Genomic DNA, 12,500 nt, shown 5'->3' with positions numbered 1-12,500 from the left:
ATGAACCCAAAGAGGTCCACACCAAGACACATAATAATTAAAATGCCAAAGCTTAAAGACACCATGAGTGCTAAAAGCTGTGAGAAAAAATCAACTAGTTCCTTAAAAGGGAGCTCCCATAAGACTGTCAGCTGATTTCTTAAGAGGAACTTTGTAGTCCAGAACAGATAGGCATGAAGTATTCAATGTAATGAAAAAGTAGTACCTACAACCAAGACTACACTACCCAGCAAAGCTATCAATTATGTTTTTAAATCTTTTTTTTTTAATGAAGTTTATTAAGGTAACATTGGTGAATACAATCACATAATTTTCAGATGTACGTTATAATTTGACAACTGTATATTCTATTGTGTTTACCACCCAAAGTCCAGTTTCCTTCAGCTACCATATATTTGATTGCTTTGACTCACTTCACCCTCTTCCTACCCACCTATATTTGACCCCCTTTACCCCATCTAGTTCCCGCCTCTTCTTCCATCCTCTACCCTCTGGTAACCACTAGTCTATAGTCCATGTTCATGAGTCTCTGTTTGTCTTGTTCATCAGTTATAATTTAATATGAGATAAAGAGCTTCTGACACAAGAAAAAGCTAAAGAATTTCATCATCACAAAGCTGGTATTACAAGAATTGTTCAAGGAAGTTCTGTAAATAGAAGAAGAAAGTTAAAAAATATGAAGAATAAAATGGGGAAATGGACATTTCAATAGTTACATTAAATGTAAATCGATTAATAGTTCCAATGAATGACACAGGTAGCTGAGTGGATAAAGAAAACAAGGGCCATATGTCTTGTAGACATATCTTGTCTACAAGAGACCCACTTCAGATCGAAAACATACAGACTGAAAATTAAAAGATGGAAAAGCTATTTAATACAAGTGAAAATAAAAATAAAAGCTGAGATAGCAATACTTATATAAGACAGAGCATACTTTAAAACAACGGTTATAATAGGGGCAAAAAATATATATACATAATGATAAAGAGATTAATCTAACAAGAGAAATTGACCCTAGCAAACATTTTTGCACACAACATAGGAGTACCTAAAGATATAAGTCAAATATTGACTGATATAAAGGTAGATATCAACAAAAATATAATCATAGTAGGAAACTTTAACATCTCATTGACAGCAATGGACAGATCGTCTAGACAGAAAATCAACATAGACAGCAGCTTTAATGACACACTAGATCCAAAATATTTTTTCCAATTATTGAAATATAATAGGCAATTAATTGCTTATATTTACATTGTACAATTCAATGAGTTTTTTTTAAATTATAGTTAGCATACAATAATATACCAGTTTCAGTTGTATAGCATAGTGATCAGAGATCCACATAAGGGTACTAAATCTAGTACCCTTCTTCCCCCTTACATATTTATTACAACATTATTAACCATCTTCCCTATGCTACACTCTACATCTCCATGTCTCTTCTGCAACTATCCATTTGTACCTCGTAATCTCTTTGCCTTTTTTTTATGGTCTCCCCAAATCCCCTCCCATCTAGTAACCCTCAAAATATTCTCTGTATTTGAGTTTATTTCCACTTTTGTTGTTGTTGTTTATTTTGTTCTTTGGAATCCACATGTATGTGAAATCATGCAATATTTGTCTTTCTCTCTCCAGCCCATTTCAATCAGAACAATACCCTCTAGGTCCATCAAGGTAATGTCTTTCTCCATCCCCTTCCTTTTAGTCTATGTGTGTCTTTTAATCTGAAATGAGTCTCCTGTAGGTAGTGTATGTAGGCTCTTTTTTTTTTTAATCCATTCAGCCACTCTTATCTTTTGGTTGGAGCACTTAATTCTTTTCCATTTGAGGTACTTGTTGATAGGAATGCAGTTATTACCATTCTTTATTCCTGTTTTTGATACATGTTTTTTTTTTCTTCTTAAAGTCCCTCCGACATTTCCTGTAATACTGACTTGGTGAGGATACATTCCTTTAGCTTATTATTATTTATTTATTTTTTTGTCTGGGAAGCTCTTCACCTGTCCTTCAACTCTAAGTGATAGCTTTTCTGGATAAAGTATTTTTGTTTGTAAATCCTGGGTTTTAATTATATTGAATATTTTGTAATAAACTCTTCTGTCCTGTATAGTTTCTTTTGAGAAATTAGCTTCCAGTCTTATGGGTGTTTCCTTGTAGGTAATTAACTGCTTTTCTCTTGCTGCTTTTAAGATTCTCTCTTTGTAGTTAAACTTTGGCATTTTAATTATGATGTGTCTTGGTGTGGGCCTCTTTGGGTTCATCTTTTTCGGGGCTCTCTGAGCTTCCTGAGGTTCTACTTCTACTTCCTTCACCAGGTTAGGGAAATTTTCCATCATTATTTCTTCAAATAGACCTTCAACATCTTGTTTTCCTTCATATACTTCTATGACACAAATATTTTACATTTAATTGTGTTTCATAGGCTTCTTAATTTATTATTGTAGACTTGGCTTCTTTTTTTTCTTGCCATTCTGATTGAGTGTTCTTGGCTTCCCCATTCTCTATATCGATGGTGCGATCCTCTTCTTTATCCACTCTGTTTATTCCATTTAATATATTTTTATCTCAAATAATGTGTTCTTCATTACTGACTGGTTCTCTTTTGTAATTTACATTTCCATTTTTGTGTTTTTTTATCTCTTTGTTAGTGTTCTCACTGAATTTGTCTACACTTCTCATAAGTTTATTGAGCATCTTTATAACCAGTGTTTTGAACTCTGCATCTGTTAGATTATTTGACTGTATTATATGTGGATCTCTATTCTGTTCTCTCATATGGTTTCTGCTTCTTTGTCTTCCTATTTTGGCTGCCTTTCTGTGTCTGTTTCTATATACTAAGCTCTTAAGTCTCTCAGTCTTATTAGTGCTTCTTTGTGTGGTAGGTGTCCAGTGGCACAATCTTGAGAGGAATTCAGCTGCAGGCCAAGTTTTTCCCCAGCCCGTACCTCTCTGGGGCCACCTGTTAAGATTCAGCAAGCAATCCACAGATGTTATGCTTAGAGTTGCCTCAAGAAACCACACCAGAAACCTAGGCCAGCTACCAGCAGTGTGAGTTTAGGCGCTGCTCAGCAAGGAGTACCTGACTAAGTGAGGACGCACCTGGATGTGGCTTGGGTGGGGCCATGAGTAGGGGGAGGTGGAGTTTCAGGAAATCCTCTGGGCAGAACATCATCTGTTATCCAGTTTGATGATGTCTCTGCTTTGGTGGTGCTGCACCTGCACACTAGGAGTGGGGAGGACTCCCCGCTGTGACAGGGAACAATGGATATCACTGGCACTTCTGTACAGAGTGAATCTTGCCTACAGCCCTCACTCTGAGAATTCACTGTACCCCTGTAAGTCCCTGGTGCCTCCTGCACAGCCAAACCAGCACTGGTGCTCAGAATGAGCAGGTCCTTTACCGCGAATTTCCACTCGCAAACCTGGTCCCTTTAAAAGGTGTCTGCAGCTGCCAGCTGCTGCTTCTATGGCCTCTATCCCACTCAGCTGCTTGAGACCGGGCAGCCTCATGTCCTTGCCTTGTCCTATCTTTTTCCATTACAGGGTGATTTCTTAGTTCTCTCCCTAATTGTATGGCTTGTTCATCTAGATCCCAGGTGATTTTCCTTGCTGTTTGCTCCTCGTTCCTGTCACAACTTTGATTTGGTCACCAGAGGGATGAACAGAGCCTCTATCATCTATGCCATTTTTTCTCCCTCTGGATTGCAGCTTTAATTAGATTCAATTCATTTAAAGTTTCCATTATTTCAATAATGATATCTTACATGTATCTTTACGAGACTCTATTTCCAACAGGACTCTTATCTTACAAGCACTTCAAGACTGTAAGAGATCTCTGCTTTTTAAGTGACACTTCTCACCCAGCCTCATGTGCTATTGTAACACTTGAAAATATCTCAGTGGGAAGAATGAATATTTTCAGATTTTGCCATTTTCTTGATTTTGCTTTGTCATGCTAACACACAAAGCCACCCAAAGATCTTCTGGGTTTTCTTCCTCTCAAAAGGATAACTATTCCTAGGACAGGTCAGATCATAAGCCCCAGACTGAGCTCGCTGAGGAAGCATGCTATGGTATTTGAACTAAGACCTGTCCTTTCCTTCCCCACTCAAAATGCTGTAAGATAAAAACTTTACTCCAGATTGGTGCAGACAAGAACACAGGGTTACCTTTACCTTTTATTTCCAGTTAGAGAGCTATCTTCCCAGGAAGGGTTGGAAATCGGTATTTCTCATCCTGCCTTCAGCCCTATTGCTGAGGCTAAGGATTAAGTCAGTGTGGCTGAGAGATGGGAGCGCCTTTCTTTTACTCATACCCCATTTATGCATTTGAAGATCTTCAACAATATCCCTGGAACACTGGGGCACAGATATTCCTCGATTCAACTCCTGTTACTGCCTCTCTCAAGCTAGCGCTCCTAATTTGGGGGAATCACTCAGAGATAAGATCACCATTGTCCTCAAACTCATTTCCACAGCCAGCTAAGAGAGTTGGCTGAGGAAGCAGAAGGCCACATAACAGAGAGCTTCAGTCATTCCCCAAAGTAAATGTCTTCATATGCAATAAAGGGTGAAGAAGCCTTAGGAGCATTGTCAAAAACAGTGGAGGTTGTAGTAAAAGGTAATTGGAGGATATCGGCAGATGCATTAGATATATGGGCTAAACCGTAGGCCAACTAAATTGTAGGAGGAAATCTGAGAGACAGCTGGTAAGAACCTTCTTAGGGTCAGAACATATCTCAAACAGGACCTCAGGAATTATCACTTCAAAAGAGATTGAATTTGAATATATGAGTCTGTTCAGCAATTTATATCTCATGGTATTGTTGAAAATAACAGTGAAATCAGTCAGCCTTAATAGCTAGGTATGGTCATGAAAAAAGACAATCAAAGAGAGCCCTAGGAAAACTATTGTTATTCAGCATGACTGCACATCCTCAAAAGCTGAAGACCAACATCAAAAGCTTCACATTGAGGGAAAACTGGCTTCACAAAAATAGTCTATCCAGGTCAAAAAAACAGTCAAGTGAACAATTATTTTAATAAAAGGCCCCTAGTTGGGAGAATAGTAAACAGAATTATTACAACATATTAATTGTCCAGTTTTAAAAAAAACAAACAAACAAAAATATGAGACAAGAAAGGAAACAGGAATGTGTGATCCATATATGAGGGAAAGGGAGCAAGCAAAAGAAACTACCCATGAGAGAAATAAAATTTTTAACCATGGCTAACTTTTTCTTCATAGTGGAAAGCAAAGAATAATTAAGCACGTTGATAATTTAACCACATATCTAAGACTTGTTAACATTTAAAACTGTAGATAGATCTCTTGAATAAAATAGCCAACATTACATTTGCCCAATGGAAGACATAATTGGAACTCATGTAGAACCCCAGGCCTGAAAGGAATTAAACTGTGGTAGTATACCTTATTTATTGTAAACCAACTGCTTAATTCCAAGTCTTTCAAATTAGCACACTAAGATTTTTGCATATGAAGAGGCAAAAATTTCATAAATTTTTATCAGTGCATCAACATTTCTCCCACACTTTCTTGTTGTCAATATTTAACTTGGGAACCACCCAAACATCAGTTCTTTATTGTACTTCCATGTCTAATATGTACTGTGCATCACTGCCCAAGATCTTCACTCTTCTACTTTCAATAACCTTTCACTGCACTCTCTGGAAATGGCAACGCATAACCATCAAATTCCTCTGTATTCTTAAAAGAATTTGAAATTATTTTTTCAACTACTTCCTACATCACAACATATTTCTTTCTCTTTCTCGAAATCATACTGCCTATTCATTTTTACTTATTGTACTTTTTCTCATATAGATTTCACCTTCTCTATTTCATTTATAGGCTCTATAATCTTTTTCCAATCATTTAATATCAGATAATTCTAAACATCTTGGTGCAAGACAAAGTGAATTTCTTTGACTGAAGGGGGGGGTCAGGAACCAAGCCCTGCACCGAGAGAAGAAGAAAGATCCTTTGGTGAAGAGTGTAGAAAGTATTCAACACACACACCAAAGTTAGAGCCAAAAGGAAAGTTTATTAGAAAAGGGGTAACACTCCATAGACAGAGTGCGGTCTCCTCTCAGAGGAAGAGAGTGAGAGGAACCAAGAGAGATGAGGAAAGTGAGTAGGGGGCTGAGTGTTCAGGGAATTCAGTTTATATCATTCTTTAGCTCCTGTGAGTTATAGTTTAAAAGACTTTATTAACCCATTTCCTTTGATATGGGCATACAGTAAGGAAGGAGAGAAGTATGTAGTGTGAAAAGGTAAGATTATGTAGAATAAAAGGCCTGTTGGCAGTTCCCAGCTTTTAATCCATAGGTTCCCCATTGTTTTAGTCACATGGAATGACTCTTGGTTCTTGTTTCCCCTTCATAGGTGTGGGGAAAGGGGTGATAGCAATCCCAGTAGAAATCTTCCTTTGTTCTGAAGGTGTCCTCCTGGCCTGGCTGCAGGGCTGATCAGCATATTGCAGTCTCTAAATGTAGCATGATTAACATTTTTAATTCTCTTGTCTCCTCCCTACATTAATATTATCTAAATTCAAGAGCTATCTATTTATCATCTATCATCATCATTTATCTATCATTTATCTATCTAATCTATCATCTATCCAAATAATTTGATATATTTTTTTCCAGATTCAGATCCCCTATTGAACTTGAGACTCATATATCCAATTAACTACTGGATACAGCCAGTTGGATAGCTCGATGGAAGTTCAAACTAAACATTCCCAAGGTAAAATTCATTATGTCCCTGACCAAATCTGTTCTTTCAGTGTTTCCTCCATCCACTTGCACAGACCAGAAAACCAGAAATTATCCTTGATACCTCACATTCTCTCATATTCCACATTTATTACACCATCAAATTCAACTTATTTTACCAAGTTTTTCTCGATACTGAGCCTGACTGTTTCCTGCTTGAACAAGTTAGTTCCTGATTGCACCCTCCACATCCCAGGACTCTCCGACTGATGCAGCAGTCTGAAAACTGCTTAAATGATTAAGCCAGTGTCCTCATAGTTTGGCAATCAATCAATGTTCTCCTTCCTTATATGGAATACCTATAGCTGTGTAGGAATACAGAAGTACAAGATTGTATAAAACTGCCTGCCATGTTACAATGAAGGCTCAGCCTTTGGATAAGAAGCTGCTGAGCCAGTGTCAGCATCAATAAATGCTGCTTCCTGCTTATAGCCTCAGTGTCCTGTCTCTGTGTTCAATAACCCCCCAACATTTCTGGGGGCTTGTTCAGGATGCAGAGAAAACTGTTTTTCGCTTCTCTTGTCTTTGGGGTCTAGCCCCCAGGACATTGGGAGAAGCAGACTTCACTTGGCGTGCCAGCGTGCCTATTGTCTGTAGGGAAAGATGACTCTTCCTGCCAACAGATACTGTGACTCCAAGAGCACAACAGAACTTGGAGAAGAACAGGAACCTGCCCAGGAGCACCGCCTAACTGAGTAGTAAGGACTCAAGTCCCAGCAACAGCCTGTCTGCTAGAGGACAGAAAGGGAGTCTGATCAACTCCTGAGGTCACCCGATTACTTTACGTTTGTTAGAGGAAACTGTGACCTCTCAGGTACATAGGATGGAGGGTGGAGGGTGTCTGGTGTGTTTTTGTGTGTGACTGAGATGTGGCATGACTACAAAATGAGAATTGAGCCCCTATCTGTGGGTCTGTGGTCAATCTCATACAGCTTAGGGTGGTGTCATTGGAACTCTGTGGGGAGTCTACTCCAGTGATTTGAGTGATAAGAGGCGCCTGAAAGATCCTCGCGAAGATAGAAGCCAGAGATGGGTGAAGTATATCTCTGAGTGCATGTGTGACACTGACCATGGGTGGCAAGATGGGTGGACAACAGAGTAAACAGACACCTTTAGGTTGTATGCTTAAGAATTTCAAAAAGGGTTGTTCAGGAGAATATGGAGTTAAACCCACCCGACAGAAATTCTACACCATTTGTGAAATTGACTGGCCCTCTTTTGGCATTGGGTAGCCAGCAGAGGGGTCTCTCGATAAGGAAGTTATTGCAAAGGTCTCTCAAGTCATTATTGGTCAACCTGGCCACCCAGACCAATTCCTTTATATCAATTCTTGGGAAGCAATAGTTCACACATGACCCCCTTGGTTGAGAGTCTGCATAGAGGAGAATTGTAGAGTCCTAGCCCAAGCCTTGGCACCCTCCCAAGGTCAGCTGAAAGGAAAGAAGCCTGTGTTGTCAGCACTAGGCCATACCAGGCTCCATTCTGCTATACCCCCAGGAGCCTATGATTCAAATGATGTTGGAGCCGACCAATTGTCTTTATGGTTGACAACAGAAATGAACACTCAGTTGTAACTCAGACTGTGGGTCTCCTTTCTCAAAGACAAGCTACCATTATGAGAGCAACGGGGGGATGAGTCTATTGTCCCTTCCTGCAGCACTGCTGGTGCAACCTAGGAGGATGAGAAGTCATCCATGAATTCCTATATCTGTCCGATTGCCCCGTGGCACTGATGGGACGAGACCTTTTAGGAAAACTACAAGCTTAGATTACCTTTGACACATGTGGCCAAACAGCCCTAACCTTGGGGAGGCCAGAAGCAAGGATTATGTCACTCACGATTCTCCAAGGAGAAGAGTGGTACCTATATAGTCTCAGAGGTGGGTCCCAGCAGAAACCTGAGCTCCCCTTCAAAGTTCCTGGATGTGGGCTGAAGACAACCCTCAAGGACTGGCCCGACATATTCCTCCAGTGGTGGTAGAGTTAAAACCAGGAGCTGAGTCAGCCCACCAGAAACAGTATTTCATCTCCCATAAGGCACAAGTAGAGATCCAAAATCATTTAGAGAAACTTCTGAAGTATGAAATTCTCCGTCTCTGCCAATCATCCTGGAATACACCACTCCTGCCGATTCAGAAGCCAGGGACCTATAAATACTGGACAGTGCAAGATTTACAAGCAGTTAACCAGGCAACTGTCACCCTGCACCCTGTTGTCTCCAACCCATATACCCTCCTAGGATTCATCTCCACTGAGGCAACCTAGTTCACCTGTCTGGACCTCAAGGATGCCTTCTGCATTCGCCTGGCTTCTCGGAGTCAGCCAATCTTTGCCTTCCAACGGGAAAGCCCTGAAAGCGGAGACAAGGGCCAGTTGACATGGACACGACTGCCTCAGGGGTTCAAAAACTCCCTGACCATCTTTGGAAAAGCTCTAGCCTCAGATTTAAAGGCCTTCCTGACAGACCAACACAGCTGTGTGTTACTCTAGTATGTAGATGATCTGCTCTTGGCAGGAAAGACCTATAAGGAATGCATGGAAGGAAAACATCTACTCAATTTCCTCTGGGAAGTGTGTTACAAAGTTTCTAAAAGGAAGACTTAAATCTGCCAAGAAAGAGTTAAATACCTCAGCTTCCACCTGTTGCAGGGACAACGCCAACTAGGCCCAGAAAGGAAACAAATGGTCTGTTCCATTCTCATCCCTACCACCTGGCGACAAGTCCGCATGTTCCTCAAAACAGCTGGCTTCAGCAGAATCTGGATACCTAATTTCTCCATCCTGGCCAAACCTCTCTATGAAACCACAAAGTGAGGAGAATGGGAGCCCTTGCTCTGGGAACCTATACAACAGAAGGCCTTTGAAGAAATCAAATGGGCACTCACTAATGCCCCCAGATTAGGACTCCCAGTGTTAACCAAATCTTTCTTTCTGTATATACATGTGCACACAGGTGTCGCAGTAAGGCTGTTAACCCAACTGCTAGGATCTTGGCACCATCCTGTGGCTTATCTCTCCAAACAGCTTGAGTCTGTCACCCAGGGCTGGCCACCCTGCTTGCAAGCACTCGCAGCCACGGCCCACCCCCTTTGTGTCAGAGGCTGAAAAACTGACTATGGGGCAAGAACTGACAGTTTGGGTACCATATTCAGTAATAACATTACTGGAGCACAAGGGACTGTATTGGCTCACCAATGCCCAGATACTCAGTTTCCAAGGAATGCTGTGCGAGAATCTACACATCCACCCAGAAGTAGTATGAATCTTGAACCCAGCCACCTTCCTACCCCTTGAGCCTGGCCAGCCAGACTACGATTGCATTGAAGTCATAGATGAAGTGTTTTCCAGCTGACCCAACTTGACAGACCAGCCCCTCAAGCACCCTGATGTCGAATATTACACTGATGGTAGCAGTTTTGTGAGGGGAGGAGAATGCCTTGCAGGATATGCTGTGGTGACCCTACATTCCATCACAGAGGCAAAATCTCTGCCTAAGGGAACCTCAGCACAGAAGGTAGAGCTCATCGCCCTGACCCGTGCCCTTCAGCTGCCAGCAGGAGTGTGTGCTAACATGTATACTGACTCTAAGTATGCTTTCACCACCCTCCATGTACATGGAGCCCTGTACAAAGAGAAGGGTCTAATCAATTCTGGGGGAAAAGACATAAAATATGGAAAGGAAATTCTGGATCCCTTAGATGCTGTGTGGGCCCCAAAGAAAGTAACAGTCATTCACTTCAGAAGACATCAAAAAGGAGATGTCATAACAGCCCAGGGCAACTGCAGGGCACACTATGATGCCAAACTGGCAGCAGCCGAGGAGATGGCCAGCCCTACAGCTCTAACTGCTTCCATATTTCCCAGTCCCTTAGATGAATGGGACCCCAGGTACTTGCCTCAAGAAGAAGCCTGGTTTAAGACTAAAATGGGGAGCCTCCTCCCCAGTGGATGGTGGAAATTCAAGGACGGGTGAATTGAAGTCCCTGGAATGCTAGCCCCAGCTTTTGTCAAGCAGTTTCACCAAAGGACTCACCTTGGTTGCAGTGCTCTAGAAACCACTCTGGGCCAGTACTTCTACGTACCTTGGCTCTCTAGCATCTCACGAGTGGTGTGTGAACGGTGCAAAGTCTGTGCCTACAACAACCCCAGGCAAGGGCCATGTGCCCCACCAGGGGCCCAAAGTGTCAGTGGCAACCCCTTTGAGGAACTTAAAGTAGATGTTACTGAAATGCCTTGATTACAGGACCTCAAGTATCTCTTATCTTTTTATGCACCTTTTCTGGTTGGGTAGAGGCATACCCCACCTGGACTGAGAAGGCCTGAGAAATAGCCAGACTGCTCCTCTGAGAAATTGTTCCACGATTTGGCCTACCAATTGCCATTGTCTCAGATAACAGGCCAGCCTTTGTAGCAGAAATAGTTCATCTACTAGCCAAGAATTTAAATATTAAATGGAAATTACATACTACCTATTGGCCACAGAGTTCAGGACAGGTGGAACGCATGAACAGGACGCTTAAGACTCAGTTGAGAAGACTATGTCAGGAGACACATCTACATTGAGACAAAGTCCTCCCCACGGCACTGTTAATAATCAGGTTGACCCCAAACAAAAATACTGGGTTCTCACCCTATGAGATCCTGTATGAGTAGCCACCACCACTCATCAAAGAACTTCGAGGAGACCTCAAGGAAATAGGTGAATTGATTCTGAGACAACAACTTCAGGCCCCAGGGACGACCTTTCAGACTTTCAACCAATGGATTAGGGAAAGGCTCCCTGTCAGTTTAACCACTGAAGTTCATTTCTTTAAGCCAAGAGACTATATCTGGATAGAAGAGTAGAACATTCAGCCTTTAAAAACTCTTCAGAGAGGCCCCTTTACTGTCATTTTTTCTACCCCCACTGCAGTTAAGGTTGCTGAAATAATGCCCTGGATACATCACCACAGACTTAAACCCTCAGCTACAGAGTGAGAATGTATTCCAGATTCTTCTGAGCCCCTCAAGGTAGCCCTCTGGAAGAAAACATTGACTTTGCCGGCAGACCAAGGGTAAGGTATCTGCCCCACTTTGGTCACACCAGAAGCTGACTGATCTATGCTCAGCAGAAGCCTGAGGATAACTTCTCATCAGGATGGGACCCTAGTAACCTCTTTGGAGTCTGGTTCGCCACTTTCGGTAGCTCTAAGACCTTGATTGGGATAGTGCTCCTCCCTCCTCACCTTCTCTTCTCCCATGCCCTATGTTTCTTGTTATCTGGTCAACCACCTCCCTCACAGAGGCTATAGTAGGAAAAAAAAACTGCAGCAAAAGTCCTCATGTTATGAAAGTACCAGCCTCTAAACCAAACATTAGAAGAAAAAGATAATGCTCTCTGACTCAGTCCTGGGTCCAAGCATTAAAGGGGAGAATGTGGCAGCCTGACCTTCCCTGACCATTTCCTGCTTGAACGAGTTAGTTCCTGACTGCACCCCCCTCATCCCAGCACTCTCCAACTGACTCAGCAGTCCAAAAACCTGCTTAAATGATTAAGCCGGTTTCCTTATAGTATGGCAATCAATCAATGTTTTCCTTATGTTCTCCTTCTTTATATGGATTATCTATAGCTGTGTAGGAATGTAGAAGTACAAGATTGGATAAAACTGTGCACCCTGTTACAATCGGGGCTCAGTCTTTGCACAAGAATACGCT

The sequence above is a fragment of the Pteropus medius genome, unplaced genomic scaffold (assembly GCF_902729225.1).
Source record: "Pteropus medius unplaced genomic scaffold, Ma_sr-lr_union100, whole genome shotgun sequence".
Lineage (NCBI taxonomy): Eukaryota > Metazoa > Chordata > Mammalia > Chiroptera > Pteropodidae > Pteropus > Pteropus medius.
Note: the sequence above shows the minus strand (reverse complement) of the source record.